This window comes from Varanus komodoensis, unplaced genomic scaffold (assembly GCF_004798865.1).
Source record: "Varanus komodoensis strain SLA01 unplaced genomic scaffold, ASM479886v1 scaffold15, whole genome shotgun sequence".
Taxonomy (NCBI): Eukaryota; Metazoa; Chordata; class Lepidosauria; order Squamata; family Varanidae; genus Varanus; species Varanus komodoensis.
Genome location: NW_025335440.1, coordinates 6,607,208 through 6,623,421, shown reverse-complemented (window position 1 = coordinate 6,623,421; position 16,214 = coordinate 6,607,208).

The following is a 16,214-nucleotide window of genomic DNA, read 5'->3' as shown; positions in this document are numbered from 1 at the left end:
GGTTGGAGGGGGTCAAGGAGGACTTTGGGTCCCAACCCCTGTTGCAGGACACCAAGTCACATCATCCCACTCAGGTGGCTGAAGTTCAAAGAAGTCCTGATCCCCCAGAAACCTGATCATGCAGGGTTTGAAATGACACGCATAGGGAAGGAAAGCATCCTCACATCAGACTTTCTTCTCCCTGTCCCCTGAGTATTTCACTCCTGCATCAGCAAGTCGTCAAGATTCAGAGATGCTCCCCCCGAAATCACTTCACAGGGTGGCCACAAAGAGGAATCTCTTCACCAAAATGGGCAGAAGAGGACTTGTGTGTGTAGCCAGGCATATAACTTAACACATGCATATTTAGCAATGTTGTAATTTGAGCAGAAATACAACCCATCTCACAGGAAGAAGATGAGGGTCTGTATGCCGGCCTCCTCAGCCTGGCATCGAGGTTCTGCTGGTTCTTTATCTTTAAACCAGAATCGGAGTAGGTAGTCCTTCCAACGGAGGACACGTGGCCACCCTGGCTGTGTGAGGGGCTGGGTGCGAGGGGTGTCAAAGTTTTACTGGTGCTGCTTGTGGTGGGAATGGCTCGTTCCCAGTTTCTGCATGCATGTCTCCATCTCATCTCATCTCATCTCTCCCTCCCTCCCACTTTTACTCCTTCCAAGGAACTCAAAGCAGCTTAAATGATTCTCCCCCTCCTCTCCGTCTTATCCTCACCAAAACTACCCTGCGAGTTAGGTTGGGCCGAGTGTCTGTGACTCGCCCAAAGTCCCCCAGGGAGTTCTGCCGTTGGGTTGGGGCCAGGACCTAGATCGCCTGTGTCCCAGGCTGGCCCTGTGAACCACGATCCATTGAAAACGGCAGCTTAAAAACACGATGATTTAAGGGGAAACTTGTGGAAGGAAGCAAAAGAAAGTTGGCGAGCATCTTTTCCAGACGAGTTTACCATGCCTGAAAGTGGCTCTTGGATTGCAGTGCCGCACCTAAGAGCTCGGGCGGATGGTTGCCAGGAGCCAGGAGGCCTCTGGGACCTCCCGTTCCCCTCGTCATTCTACTGAGTTTTGTCTCAGAGCGGCAGGAGATCTCCAGAAGGGTCTCCTTCATTTCAGGTCTCGGCTGGAGATCCTGGGAGACAAATCGAGGCCCTTCTTCAAGCACAGAAGGAGCTTTCCCCTGGGCTGGGAGTCTTCTAACTGAAGGTGTTCTGGGCACGGGACAGGCCCGCTCGTGCCCCGCTCTTCACAAACAGCTCTTGGCCCCGAACAAGGAGTCATTGACGGGCTGTTTCCGCACGCTCCGCGACCACCTTGGGGAAGGCGAATGGCGCTGGGGTGTACCTGTCATGCGTCAATCTTAAGTTACGCCCAAATCCGAGCTGACATCAAGAGACGGGAGATATGGTTTCTTTCCTGCCTCCTTGGAGGGGTTGTTTACGCACCGCACGGCGGGTGGGTCTGGCTCGGCCCGGGCTGCCTCCCCCGGCTGCCAGTGATGCCACCCAGCTTACATGGACTTTATTCTTTTTCCAGCCCGTCCCTTTGAAAGGCTCGAGGGGTGTATGCGGAGAGGTAGCACTGGTCATAAAATAGCCGTCGCCTCGCTGCTAGGCAAACAAGTTATGTCACACTGTTTAGTAAACCCGTTTCCCCTCTTGCACGGTGGAAAGAACCTGTCCATTAGCAAGCTCCTGGAAAGTATAACGTGTCCTCTTCCCCTCGCCCCCTTCCATATTTCAGTGCGTTCGGCTTGTTCCATCGGTTGGCAAACTCACCTTTGGCTTGGTTGGGTTTCTGGACAGGTTTGGGCTGTTGTTGAAGCTCTTCGGAGAGCCAGGTAATAATCCTCAGTCCTGAAAGGGCCCTCCTCAACTCCCCAGATCAGCCCAAGCAGCCGTCCGCATGGCTTTTATTTTCATTGGCAACTGGTGCGACTGGAACCGGCCACACGTTTCTGTATAGAAGACCTATTAATCAATACGAAGCAGCTGCGGCTGCAAACAGCAACGGGACTGCTTGAATCAATGCAGGGAATCGCAGCCCTCAAAGAACGCGTAATGCAACCTCGCTTCAAAGAACAGTTGGACGTGAGGACCAGGGTTCCACACCCGCTGGAGATGCAGCCCGTCCACACCTCAGCCGAGCCAGCCCGACCCTTAGGGAGTTGGGATGCCGTCCCGAACACACAGTGAGTAAGCCCTGTTGACTTCGATGGGATCTGAAGAGCCCAGTGTCGTGCGAGTGGCATCGATGCTTGGGAACCTTGTCCAGGGGAGGAACCCTCCGAGGAATGCTGCCATGGAAGCACCCATTCCCAGGTAGAGAGAAGGTCTTGAGATAGCCATCTTGGGTAGGTTGGATTGGGATTAAGGCGGGACTGCACCGCTCCCGGCGAGAAGAAGGGCAGACGCCCTGGTCAAGGACCATTTGACCAAGAGGTAATGGCAGGTTAGACCGATCTTCCTGTGCTCCTGCATCTCGTTCAGGGTCAGTCCTGGTGCAGCTGATGCAGCAAGTCCTTCAGGATCAGCAGAGAGGCAGGGGCCCCTGGTCCAGGAAGCCGTCTAGAGAGAGCAGCCTTTGAGATGGAGTCAGGGTCCAGCTCAGGCAATCACCCCAAAGATGCATAAAGGCTGAGAAAACTACATTGCAACGTGCTTGGAGCCCTCCTCACGGGGAGTCCTTTACTCACTAGGAGCCTTTTGGGGCAGAGAGGCTCTGCTCTCCACAGGCATCCTCTGGGCCTCCCCGCTGAGCCACCTGGAGGACTTCCCCGACAGTTCCCTCTTCTTGCAGGCCTGGGCCAGCTTCCTCGGGGCCTGGATGAGCTTCGCCCTGATGTCCTCGGCCTCTGGGGTCCTTCCTGGGGGCTTGACATTCCACGATCTCCATACAAGCATATGATTCAGCTGGGGATAGTGGCAGCTAAATCCACCATCCCCAGCCAGCCCTGCAATGGGGTCGGAGTCCGATCTACTTCAAGATGCTAAAGATGAGGCAGGTCATCTTCAACGGCATGTGAATGAATTCCAACAGAAGGAAGTGTTGGCGAGAAAGCTGGTTTTCCGCTCTCCCTAGATGGCACCTGGAGAACTGCGGGAGAAATTCCTATATTTGATCAATTCCTAGTCTCACATAATGTCCGGAACCCTGCAGTGGCCTCTGTGAGATGTTTTAGAGGTTAATTGAAGTGTTCAGACAGGGTAACTGCCTGCTCCAACTCAGCCTGGTATGATCCAGGAAGATCTTGATCATGCCATTCTGAGCCAAGGGTGTACTTGACCTCTCCTTCTATGGAAAAGGGAGCTGTCATTTGTGTCTTGACACTAAGGCCATGCAACAACGCAGAAACACAGTCCATGCAAATACAACACGATTCTTCCTGCGAAACTCAAACGCTCTCCAAACTCTGCATCTGAGCAAGGAGAGAGAAGTGCAGAAGACGGAGGCCCGAACTCGCTGTCCGATCAGTCCCCTGCCTTCTCGTCATTTCCTCTCCCTTTCTTTTGCTTTCTGTTCTGCGCTGGCTTGTTTTATGAGCTGTGCTGTCATTATGTTCTGGCAGTCTCTTTTATGGCGTATTATTTTATGGGGAAACAGATTAAGCTGAATGGTATATGATGTTGGCTAGAGAACACAGATGGGGACTCCCGTCCTTCCTGCTCTGATGTGGCACCGGAAACGGCAGGCCTTATCTCTGGATCCCGGCCAGCCCTGGATGCCAGCGGGAACATGCTGAACAGCTGCAAGAAGGCCGACAGGTACCGGGAAAGCTGGATTTCCACGTGGGCGTAGGAAACTGCCGCATACCGGATCACGGATCGAGGGACGAACGTGTCTAGTTGGGGATACAGGAACCCTTGCAGCCCCCATGAAGATGTGGGCATTAGACCTGGGGTCTTCCACAGAGACTCTGCCCGTGAACTCCCTTTCTGGGCCCAGGGGTTCTTGCTTCCCACTCTAGTCCCCCTTCACCAGGTGCCTTGGGCCAGTCCCAGACTCTCAGCCCAGCCTACCTCACAGGGTTGTTGTTGTTGTGAGGATAACGGAGCTGTGTGAGCTGCCCTGGGTTCCTCACCAGAGGAGAAGTGGAGCATCATGCATGTTATGGCGACACCAGGCTTGGGCTGCACAGGTTTTCTGAGATGCTTCTCAGTAGATTGCCCATGGAAAGTAGGACCCCAAGCTGCCTCAGTGGGGCAGAGGAGAGAAATGACAGCTGAGGGGGCACGGAAGGACGGACTCGGCTCTGTGCCTGCCGCCCACCCGCCTTTTCCCCTCGGTCTCATGTTGGACCAGTCAGGAAAGCATTTGGCTGGGTGAGGAGAGGGGAAAGGGGACGCACCATGTGCCAGAGGTGTCCTGGCTCATCCAGGGAGACGTGTTGTTTTTCCAAGAGCCTCTTCCATTGACCTCCCGCCCCCCCCCACCTCTCTTTGGTTTTTGTCTCTCCCCGTTTGAATCATCTCTGGCTCTTCGGCCAGCTTCGTCCGAGGAGTCGAGCCGTCTTCATCTCCTCCCTCTCGCGCTCCCTCTTTGCCACGCCGAGACTCCCCCTTCCTGTTTCGTTCGAAAACTCCTCTGAAGTCGGCTTGTTTTTGGCTCGACTTCAGGGAGCCAATGTCATCCTTGGAAATGTCGACTCAAAGGGGAAACCAGGTAATCCAAATTCCCCATGAATAAGGCGACTGGGTGGCCTCTCAGGCAAGGCTGCGTCTCGGGTGCCGTGCGCGAAACCAGAGTCCGTCCGCGCCCGCAGTCGCCCTTCCTCGGCTGCCCTGCTCGCTCTGCAGCAGGTCTCCTTCGGGCCCGGTAGCCGCGCTCAGTCTCCCAGGCTCCAGGAGTCGGGGACGCGTCCAGCACACGTGTTCAAAGAGCAGATAAACCTCAGGAAGCTTCAGAAGTGAGTCATGGCCAAGTGCTGATCCGAACAAGCAGCTGTGCTAACACTGACTAAGTTGCTTATTAAAAATATTGGCAGCTCCAGAAGGATCGCTCACTATGCGATCATTCTCTTCTTGGGGTGGGGTGGGGGGAGACATTAGCGAGCCAGACTGAGGGGATTTGGGAAGAATACGGTGGGGTCAAGATAAGGCCCATGTTAGAGCCAAACAGCCATGCTCTTTCTCCTGCGCAAGCATGCATCTGGAGCGGAGGAAGCGGCATCCTGCACCCTTCCCCGGGATGAAGCATCACCTGCTTTGTCCCTTTCCACTTCCAAGAGCTGCAGGGCTCAAAGGTCATTTGTGCTAACACAAGTGGCAGGATCCCCTTGAGCCCGGCTTGTAATCTGTCCATTAAAAATGGATTAAGAGGAACCGGGAGTTTGCTGGGTGGGTGAAATTAAAAGGATCTACTTAATCCAGGGTAGTGTGCCAGTCAGAGTACTGGCCTGGGGCTCAGGCGATCTGAGCCCCCTGGCTGGCTTGGGGCCAGGCAGAGACTCTTAGTGTAACCTACCTTGCAAGGTTGTTGTGAGGATAAATGGGGAGGTGAATAACCTTGAAAGCTGCTTCACATTCCTTGAAAGGGGAAGAAAGACAAGATATAAATGTAATAATGATTACTGATCCACAATACAACTGCTTCTTATGATAATTGATTCTTTGGATGCAGACTATCAGGCAAATTCATCCCTTGGATGGCCTTGTCTGTCGGGAGCCGGGTTTCCACCTTCACACATTCAAAAGCCACAGTCCATTTCCCTTGTAAAGTGTTCCTTGTTGACCAAAGAGCACAAAACATCCATAACGAATCTCTGAGCATGTACAGAACAGTTCGCTGAACCCAATCTAGTATTCACCTCCAGGAACTCTCCTTATGAGCGTGCTTTCTGAAAGCGAGCACGGCTCCCCTCCCCCCCCATACACCAGTATTTGGCCACCCTCCTGTGCTGATGCGGCTCCATGGAGTGAGGAGCTGGGCCAACCGGTCTGAGTCCAAGAAAGCCCCCCGTTCTGGGCCGCCTCCCACCAGATGTCCATCTTGGCTGTTCCCAGAGGCCACCTGCCCACCTGGGAGCCTGGCCTTGAGACGAGCGCCTCCGCTTCTCTCCTCCCAGAGTCTTGGCTTGGCCCACTGTCCCAGGCTGCCCCCAGTTCTGCTTCACATCCTGACCCAGTTCCTCGGAAGTCCAGCCAGTGGCCCTTGAGAGCAGGTGCTCAGAGCAGCCCAGTTCCAACCCCACCGACCTGAGACTTCTGGTCCTCAGAGACCTCCTGGGCACATCGTGGGGGGAATGCAGAGGTGGTCCCACTCCGAACAGCCCCACCGATAATTGGGGGGAGTTCTGTTTAGACTGGGGGGGGGGCACGGACTGCAGGAGGAGGTGTTGGATGCATGGCCCTGGATGGCGCCTCTGGGGATCTTTGGAGTGGGAATTTGGGAGCAGGTAATTGAGTTCAGCTCAGCCTCAGGTCAGTGGCTGCGCTGGATGTGGAGCAAGGTTGCTTGCTGGGGTCACCGGCTGTGCATCGCGGGCTCTGCAGGCTTCTGTTCAGCTCAGCTTGCTTGGCGGGACCAGCCTGGGCATGAGCGCAAGGCCTCAACAGCTAGAAGGGCAGCATCTGGGCTGCTCCGGCAGAACCACCACCTCTGTATCTGCAGGATCGGTCCCAGGTCCTGCTGGAACAATAGCCCCCTGGCAAGTGCTAGCTGGGGGTCCCGGGAAAGACCTCTCTGAGACCAAGCTCTTCCTTCCAGAACCGGCCTCAGGAACACAGGTCCTCCGGCTTGCTGTAGTGCCCGCGCCCTGCCCGAGCATCCCTGCGTCTTGCCGTGCCTTTGCCGTGTTGCCTCAGCAGCGCAGGACCTCCTGCGGGCTGCGGGCTGCGGGCTGCGGCATCGGCCCCTTGCCTGACCTGGGCCCTGCCTTGCCTGGCTTGGCCTAAGCCTGAACGGGTCTCCTGCCCTGCTAACCCGCCTCAAGGTACCCACCCTTCTCTCTGCCTTCCTGGTTCCCGACCTTGGCCTGGAGCACAACTCTGTCTTGGGCTTGCCGTGAAACTTTGGACTCTGGACTCTGTCTCACCTCCAGCTCTGCTGCTCATGTCCCACTGCCTCGGCCCTAATCCCTGGCCACCCACCTCCTGCCCCAGACCTGGCACTGGAGCCAGATTCCAGTAGGGTTCATCCCAGCCCTATACCCTGAGCAGGGCTCCAGGCCAGAGATAAGCAGCCCTTTTAAACTGAGGGTCCCGTTCCATTTTCGAGAACCTCCAGGGGTGGGTGAAGCTGAAAACAAGAAGGTACAAGGACCCCTCCCCAAACACACGCAACCCATCAGAGTGTGAGGCTCTTCCTGCAAGTAATAAGACTTCAGTAGGGCTAATGCAACCTTCCATATATAGGACATATAACACTAGTCCTTTACCACCCGCACTGGCTGCCATTGGTACTCTGGGCCCAATTTAAGGTGCTGGTGATGACTTAGGAAGCCCTAAATGGCTTAGGACCTGGTTACCTGAAGGAGCGTCTCCTTCCATATGTGCCTGCCCGGCCCTTAAGATCTGGGGCAGAGGCCCTTCTCCGGGAGCCCTCCTTGAAGGAGATTAGGAGGGTGGCTACCAGAGAAGGGCCTTCTCTTCGGTGGCACCCCAACTGTGGAATAAGCTCCCCAGAGGGGTTTGCCTGGCACCGTCACTGTATTCTTTTCAGTGCCAGGCTAAACCCTCATTATTTTCCCAGTATTTCAAGGTCTGACTGTTATTTTAATATGGGTTTTATTGTCAGAAATGAATTAGGATGCTGTGTTTCATTTTATTTTTGGTCTTACTGTTAAACCGTCCTGAGACTTTGGTAAGGGACAGTCTAAAAAAAGTTTTAAATGAATAAACAAATTCTAGAATATGGGGAAAATGGCACCTTAGCCAGAAAACACTGAGTATGGAGGATTTGGTCCCTGGCCTGAAGTTGTACTGCCATGGTATATCCCAGCTCTGAGCTTTTGCATGTGCATTGAAATTAAAGATTTCATGCCCATGATCGTATTCTGTTTGTGTTGATGGCATAAAGGTAGCCTTATTTAACGCATTAAGCTCAGGACTGCCTCTCTGTGACGTGAAGTGAGTTTGGGGTTCCTTCTCCACCAAACAGTGAAGGTCTCGCAACTCTGTCAGCCAAACGATTTCTTTCTCCCCTCAACAGTGTCCGGCATAGGCAAATTTCGTTCACTTGCATTGCAATGCGAACTTCATGAATTTTGCAAACTCCAACCAGGGTGTGAACCCAGCTCTCCTATCGAAATTCACACTTTTCCAAATGTCACTGTGCTGTTCTCCAAAAGAGCCACAAAAAAATGTGCTTGTTTATGTTGTTTATTGTTGAATAAACTATAAAATCATGTTTATTATTTGCTTGTTAGGGAAGCAAATAATAAAAATGCAGCACAGTGGGAAGAGAGAACAAGCACTCTATCGATTAGGCCGCACTGCCACAAAAGAGTGTGCATTGGAAGAAAGGTGCACAAAATTTTGATGCATTTTCGCACAGCTATTAAAGAAAATATTTTTTCTGGGCTCAGGATGAGTTGAATCGCAGACTGGATAAATTCATGGCAGTCAAGGCAAACTAAAGTTGCAATTGGAAAGGCGCTTTTCTCGGACAAGCGCTCCTACCCCTGTGCCGGGATGGTGCTGAGGCCTCCGACATCGGCTCATATCCATCAAAATTCCTGCAAACTTTACTGGAGCTGCTGCTCAGCTCTCTAGAAATTTCCCAGCCTCCCTTGCTGCAAAATCTAAGGAAAGCTCATTCTGGTCCCCCCTGCCTGGTTTTAATGCCTTCCCTTCCATCTCCTGCCATGCTCCAGAGGGCTGGATCTAGGTTTCCTTTGGTCTGTGTAAAAATCTGCACAATGGGTGATCTTTGCCCTTGTATCTATTATTTTAATTTTTTTAACATGCTGTGGAATGCGGGCTTATTCCTTGTAATGCAGCATTAAAAGAGCCTTAATAACTCGTTCCCCCAATCGCTTTTCTTTCTTTTACCCCCTTCTTTGCGGAAGGCCCCGTTGCTTTTTCTAATGAAAAAGGGGGTATTAAAGAACAAGATCTTGAGGCCCCGCAAAAGGAAAAAAACATCATAATAATTCCAAAAAAGTCTCTTTCCCAATGCATTAAAATCCTTTAGCATTTGAGAGAGCTGGTAATTTAGTAGCTAATCCATTTGGCAAACCTGAGGGAGTGCAGGCGTCAATGGACACCAGCTTGGGGTTTTTGTTAGGGGGAATGTTTGCTAACTGAATTCAATAACGGCAGGGAAACACTCGGCTTGCTTTCATTGGGGCAGGCAGACATTCTCACAATATCGGCCGCTGGCGTGGCTTTGGGGCAGTGCGAATGGAGGGTGGGATCCGAGCTCCTGGACTCCGTTGTCCCGCAGACCCAGCCGCGCTGTCTGGTGGGAATTTTCATCCCCTTGCTCAGCCCCCGACTTTTAGCTCGGGGAAAAGTTAATCCTTTGACATGTCGCCCAGCAAACAATATTAGCGGTCACAAAGCAGGGGGGGCTTAAGCAGGAAGGAAGAGACACCGACTGCCCCTCCTGCCCCGCAAAGCATCGGAGGCGAAACACAAAAGGTATAGCATTGCTCCGTGGTGCGATTGCGTGCATCTGCGGACAGAAAACAGGCCACAGGCTCCAGCATCCGCCGTCCAGCCATGTGGGGAAGTGCCGGTGCCGGTCCGGCCCTTGGCTTCATGCATCATGCTACATTCTGGAAATTTGAGCCCTCCACACGACAGTAAGCACCTCCCCAAAGAGACTCCCGAAGCTGGGGCAGCTGCGTGGGTTCATGCCAGCAAGCCAGCTCCAGCAGTTCCATCTCTGCCCAAACCAGGACATTCACTGAGCGCATGAGTCCTCGTTGCAGTGATCGATTACGGCAATCCGTTCTTGCTGGGAACATTACTTTCTCAACAGTGAGGAGTCTGGTGAAACTCGCGGGCTGGGGGCAGGGGAGACGGTGCCGACAGTGGCGCCGCAATATTATGGGTTGCCCAGCATCCCCTGGGGGGAACTGCAGCACAGGAGCTGGGAGGATCGCTGCATCTCCCAGTGTGTCCAGGTTCCCTGCTGTCTGCCCAGCAGCTCTCATAATAGATCAGTGAAAAGCGAAGAGATGCCTTCAAGGTCTGTAGCTGGGAGGCCGGCCAACCCCCCGGTGGAACCGAGAGAGGCTGGACGGGTCTTGTCCATGGGCCAGACTAGGACTGTGGTCTGGAGGCCCTGCATCTCAGGCCTAGAAGGACCACATGGAATTTCTCAGCTTCCAATGCCGGGGAAGGTTTTGCCTTCCCATGCCGGATGCTGGAATGGAAAAGTAGACGCCCCAAGCAAGTTCTTTGCAGCTCCGGCTTCTTTAGCCCAGGTCCTGCCAAAATGTACCTTTGTCATGCAGCCAATGCTGCTTGCACCCTGGGGAGCCAGCTGCCCCCTCTCAAAGCCCAGAGAGAAAGAGGGGCAGACAGGAGCGGGCCCATGTTCTGAAGCAGGTGATAGTCTGGGGACACCCAGGTGTGCCCCAGCCCAGAGAAGCAAACGAAGGCCACCCACCCCTTAGACCTGCAGACAATATTTGGATCACCTGCTTCACCAGCCCATTCCTCTGACAACGTCAGGGCTGGTTCCAGGCTTTGGGCCTGGTGACCTCAAGACCATCTTCTCACCAGAACAGTTGCTAGCTGGTGTCTGCACTTGCTTTCCCCCACAGCTGTTACTGCCTATTTCTGGCCAGGTGGAAAGTCAGTGAGCAAGCAGGTGGATGCATCTATGGCTTGACCCTTGGAGAACCACCTGTGTCTGGACCAAAGGGAAAGGTGGGCAAACAGGTAGGTTGCTGTGGAGGAGAGGAGGAGGTCCCTCAAGATGCTGGCTTCATTCACTTGCGCATCGCTCTTTGGCACATCTTTGTAGTTACAGCAAATGCCATTTTTATGTGCCTGTTGAACAGGGCACTAAATTGCAGAATCACTCATCTGGCCATGTCTTTCCTCCGCTGATTTAACATCTCTCTACATAGCATAACTTCTCTCTGATAGAATTTGGGGAGCAATTACCAAGAACTGAGCCAAGTACGAGATACAAAAGAAAATGTCTGGGCATCGTGCCATTGGAATCTCATCAAATAGGAGAGAATCCTAAGGGTATGTTTGGCGTATGAAAGGTATATATTGCATTCCTTCTTTGGTTCACCCGCTCACTTTGAAAGTATGTGGAAGGAGATGAAGAAAGCAAGCTAATATTCATCAGTTTTTGACTATGTAGCTAAATTTATGACGGATCCAATTAGTGGGAGGGATTGCATAGATTATAAGAAGGAGATAAAGGCTGGACAGTGTAATTGGAAACACGCTTGCTTAATATTAAACTATCCAAAGCATGTTATCTAAGCTCAAATGCTTTTCATGGAAAATGAAAAGGGGTCGCTGCTCTTGCGGGGGAGCAGGCGATGGCAAATTTGCTTGATATTCGAGAGATTGTAACTTGAAGCATTTGTAATATGTAGGGGTGTTAGAGAAATCTGCAATGGATTTGCATCAGCTTGGATTTCTCTGCATTTGGCCAGGAGATTCTTCCACAGTCCGTTTTCTCCAAGTTGTGTTTGACCTCCTCACAGAACAGTTTTTCGCTTCTGCAAGAGCATGCATCGGCATGCATTTTCATGAGCTAATGTGCCCGAGTGCATTCACACATGTGCATATCTCAAGCATGGATCCTTGCATTCATGTATGTTGCTGCTAATGCAAATGAGCCAAAGGAGAATGAAGTCTGAAGGAATCCAAGTCTCACGAACGGGAAACGCCGGCAGAACGGGTGTAGCAAAAGCTGTGCCCTCCTATTCATATGCGTGTCTTGCGCTTCCGTACAGTCCTAATTCCCCGATCCAGCCTATTCCTGGAGGCTAGGCAGGGTCAGGCCGGGTTGAAATCTGCACGGGGTGACTTGAGTTGTGCAAGGAGCAGGACGTTGGACCTGACGGCCTGCTGGGCCCCTTCCAAATATAAGATTCTATGACTCTGAGAACCCTGCAAGATTGGACCAAAGGAATATCCACCCTTGCCCGGCCTGATGCATCCGAGAAATGCACAACTGGAATGTGGAAGGACCTGCGTCGCTGCTTGTTCCCAACATCTGGTCTGATGTTGACCTTGATCAAAGAGAGCTGCCATTCGGCAGTCAGGTTGCCAAACGGAAGCTTCATCCTGACAAGACGGAGGTCCTGTGATACTCCCATATCATGCCGGTCCTATATCATTTACACTGGCTGCCAATTGAAGTCCGGGCCCAATTTAAGGTGTTGGTAATGACCTATAAGGCCTTATTTATTTATTTCGATTTATATCCTGCCTTTTTCCTGCAAAGGGCTCAAGGCAGCTTACATCTCCTCCTCCATCTTATCCCCACAACAACAACCCTGTGAGGTAGGCTGGGCTGAGAGTCTGTGACTGGCCCAGAGTCACCCAGTGGGCTCCATGGCTGAGCGGGGACTTGAACCCAGATCGCCTGAGTCCCAGTCCCGTGCTCTTAACCACTATGCCACACTGGCTCTTAAACAGCTTGGGTCCTCGATACCTGAAGGAACGCCTTCTTCCCTATGTGCCAGTCCACCCTTGAGATCAGAGGCAGAGGTCCTTCTCTGGGAACCCTCTTTGAAGGAAATCAGGAGGGTAGCTACCCAGAGAAGGGCCTTTTCGGTGGTGGCTCCCTGGCTTTGGAACACGCTCCGCAGGGAGGTTCACCTGGTGCCATCACTTTACTCTTTTCAGCATCAGGTGAAAACCTTTTTATTCCCCAACATGTTAATATTGAATTGGTTTTATCCTTGATGTTACTATTAATGGTCGGATGCGGTGTGTTGTGCGTTGGATGTGGTTGTTTTGCTTTTTGTTCTTTGTAAGACACCCAGAGACTTCACCACTATTGGATGGCATATAAAAACTTTAAAACTGCCAAACTGCTTTTCTGCGATGTGTCTCAGTGTCATAATCACACGTCCGTGCATTTTGCACGCTAATGATGTGGGTCCTAATCATTCAAAGATGGCAGGCATGGAAAGGAATCGGAACAGCTACAGCCGCCTTCCCCACCCGGAGTTTTGGCACTGCTCTCATTCCATATTCCCACGTCAGGATGCTGGGTACCAGCCCATGACCTGTTGACACCCACCACGTTCTGAGATACGGTAGTTGGACCATAAGGAAGGCTGAGCACCGAAGGGTTGAGGCCTTGGAATTGTGGTGCTGGAGGAGACTCTGCGAGTCCCTTGGACCGGAAGGCGGTCAAACCGGTCAGTCCTAGAGGAGATCAACCCTGAATGCTCTTTCGAAGGCCAGATCCTGAAGGTGAAGCTCAGATACTTTGGCCTCCTGATGAGAAGGAAGGACTCCCTGGAGAAGAGCCTAATGCTGGGAACAATAGATGGCAAAAGAAGGAGGGGACGGCAGAGGATGAGGTGGCTGGATGGAGTCACTGAAGCAGTTGGCGTGAGCCTGAGTGGACTCCGGGGGATGGTGGCGGGCAGGAGAGCCTGGAGGAATGTTGTCTGTGGGGTCATGATGGGTCGGACGTGACTTCACGACTAACAACAGCAAATATATGGAACCCTGCCCTCTGTCCTGATAGGGTGCCTTCTCTCCCTTACCCAACTGGCTGGTTGGAAGTCATTAGATAATGTCCTCCATGGACTGATTGGGGTCCCCTGGAGAAGGGCCTTCACTGCAGTGGCCCCTTCATGGGCTGCAAAACTGGGCATCCTTGTAGGGCCACGTTAGGTTTCCAAAACAAGGGCGTTTTCAATGGGGATGTGGGGGCCAGAACTGTGCTGGGGCTTGAAGAGGCCAGGGACTCGCACGCAGCCCGTAGGTTGTGTGTTGCCACCCCGACGTGTGGGGTCAAGAAAAAAATATCACAACGTCCTCCACTGTGAGGGAGAGCAATCTGGAAGCAGGACCTGGCCTTGAGAAGTGTCTTCCTCAGCACCGTTCCACCTCTTTCCAGCCCCTCAGCGTCCTCTTTGCTCCAACCTTGGCAGGATGATCTGTCGTCTTTGGCTTGCTGGGACAGATCAGGGTCCCATCCTCCCCCACTGCGCCCACACGCTGCCGAAATGCAGCAGAATACAGTGCCCTGATGAAAGATTATCCAATGTCATTTGCAAGACGGGCTCGCTGCGGGGAGAGGCACAGGCCCAGCCTGGAAGACAGCTCAACACTTGTGAGAGGTTGGCAGCAGGCCCGACATACCAAGCAATCCAGTCTGGCTAGCCCAAATCCTCGGAGGGCGGAAAGTCCTCGCTCCATTCAGATTCGAAACAACTGCAGCGAGATGAATCCCCTCGCCACTGCCATGCTTGCGCTGATGCTAAGACGGGCCGCTTGCATTTCTAATGTTAGCAATGTGTTGTTTTTCTTCTTAAAAAGAACACTTTCCACTTGCTGGATTTGCCACCGTCTCTGTTTTGCCATTAACTGGCAAACTAGAAACAATACACAATCTCGCTGCCCTCTTAAGAACACAGGATCTTTGCAGGATCTTTGCAGGATCCCAGGAAGACAGAATATGGTCTTAGGATCCTGGGAAGTCAAGACATTGCCTTTTACTGAGTCCGATGATTGGTCCATCTGGCCCAGTGTTGCGAACTCTGACTGACAGCAGCCTTGGATGTTGAAAAATCCGTCTTGGGATCAAATGAATTCAGATATCTTTAAATCCACCTGGTGGATTCCACAACAAAGAGACTTTTCCTGAAGCTACACCAAGTTCTGCAAAAAATAGTAATGCGGGATCAGAGTTTGCACAATTGCGTTATTCTGCAAATGTGCACATTACAATAATTGTGCATTAGCAAATAAAGGACATTGTCATTCCAAAAGCCCAATTCGGTCAAATGGAAAGGATTTAATAAAATTTCCACTTCTCTAGCAGTGACTCTCCAGAGTTTCGAGTTTGGCTTTCTCCTAGCCTCCTTGGAGATACTAAGAATGGAACTTGGGACCTGATACATACAGGGAAGGTCTCCTTCAGCTGATCTCCCCCCCCCCCCACACCCATTGTCTTCTTCCCAAACTCCCCCTAAGAACAGGACACTTTCCGGGCCTCTCAACTTTGGCAAAGAAGAGTCAGCTAACATTCGTGGAATATTCTGTGGGTGTTTTGGAAGACAATATTTGTCTAAATCAGGAGGACGCCTGACATCTCTCAACAGAAGGTTACTTTTTCCAAAGCAGCCTTTTCTCAAGTCACAGTCTGTGCCCCCCCACCCACAAGGAACCTCCTTCAGTTCCAAATTATGGATTTTCTCCACCTTGCAGCACTGGCAAACATTTTGCCATCTTTGAGGCTAAGGTCCTTCTTGCTATTCTGCAATATGGATGGCATTCGAAGGATCTTTTAGCTGCTGTTTTTGTTTAGGATTTGATGGCTCTGTTCATCATCATCATCAATCTTGCTGGTTGTTATTTAGAATGGCGCTTTGTTGGGTTTTGTTGCTGTCAGCCACTGGGGTGTGCAGGAAGCAGATTGGGATGTACATGGTACTTCCCTGGATAACTCTTGGAGGACCAGCCAGGGTTTCTGATTTCCAGTCTTTTAACCAAGGCAGCATTTAAATGTCCTTTCTATGTAAAATCATCACCTGAGATGAAGAGAGGTCGCATTAACCAGGATCGGATATTTTTGTGAAATTCTGGGATCAGTGCTATTTCTAGTCCTGGAGGGAAATTCTGAGCCTCAAAATGTGCTCAGAGGTTCCCTGTTCTTTAACTCTAACTAGAAGTGGGGTGGTATAGGTTGATATTCAAGCACGCATCATTAGGGGTGGGATGAAATTTATGGAATGCATCCCGCTAGCATCCATGGGCTTTCTCTTGCGCTCAGCCTGGTCCTGCGAGGAGAGCCGAGCCAAGAGGAAGCCCTCGGATGCTTGCACAGCCGGCGATTTTCCTCGCCAGGTGCAGCTGCCCAAGGGTGGCTGTAAAACTCAGAGGAGAAGCATTGCTTATTGTGGGGGGGCACCATTCCTGGAGAATCCAGGCTGCACTGGGCGTGCGAGAGGGACGCTGCTTTACAGTGCTTGCAGAACTTGGCCCGGGGCTGCCGCAAAGTGGTCCGTAGTCCGGGAAGCCGATGGATTCCCCTTCTCCGGTGAATTCCTCCACATCCCGACTCATCATGGCAGACCCAGCACCATGTCTGCCAAGGAAAGCTCAAAATTCCAGGTCTGGTCTG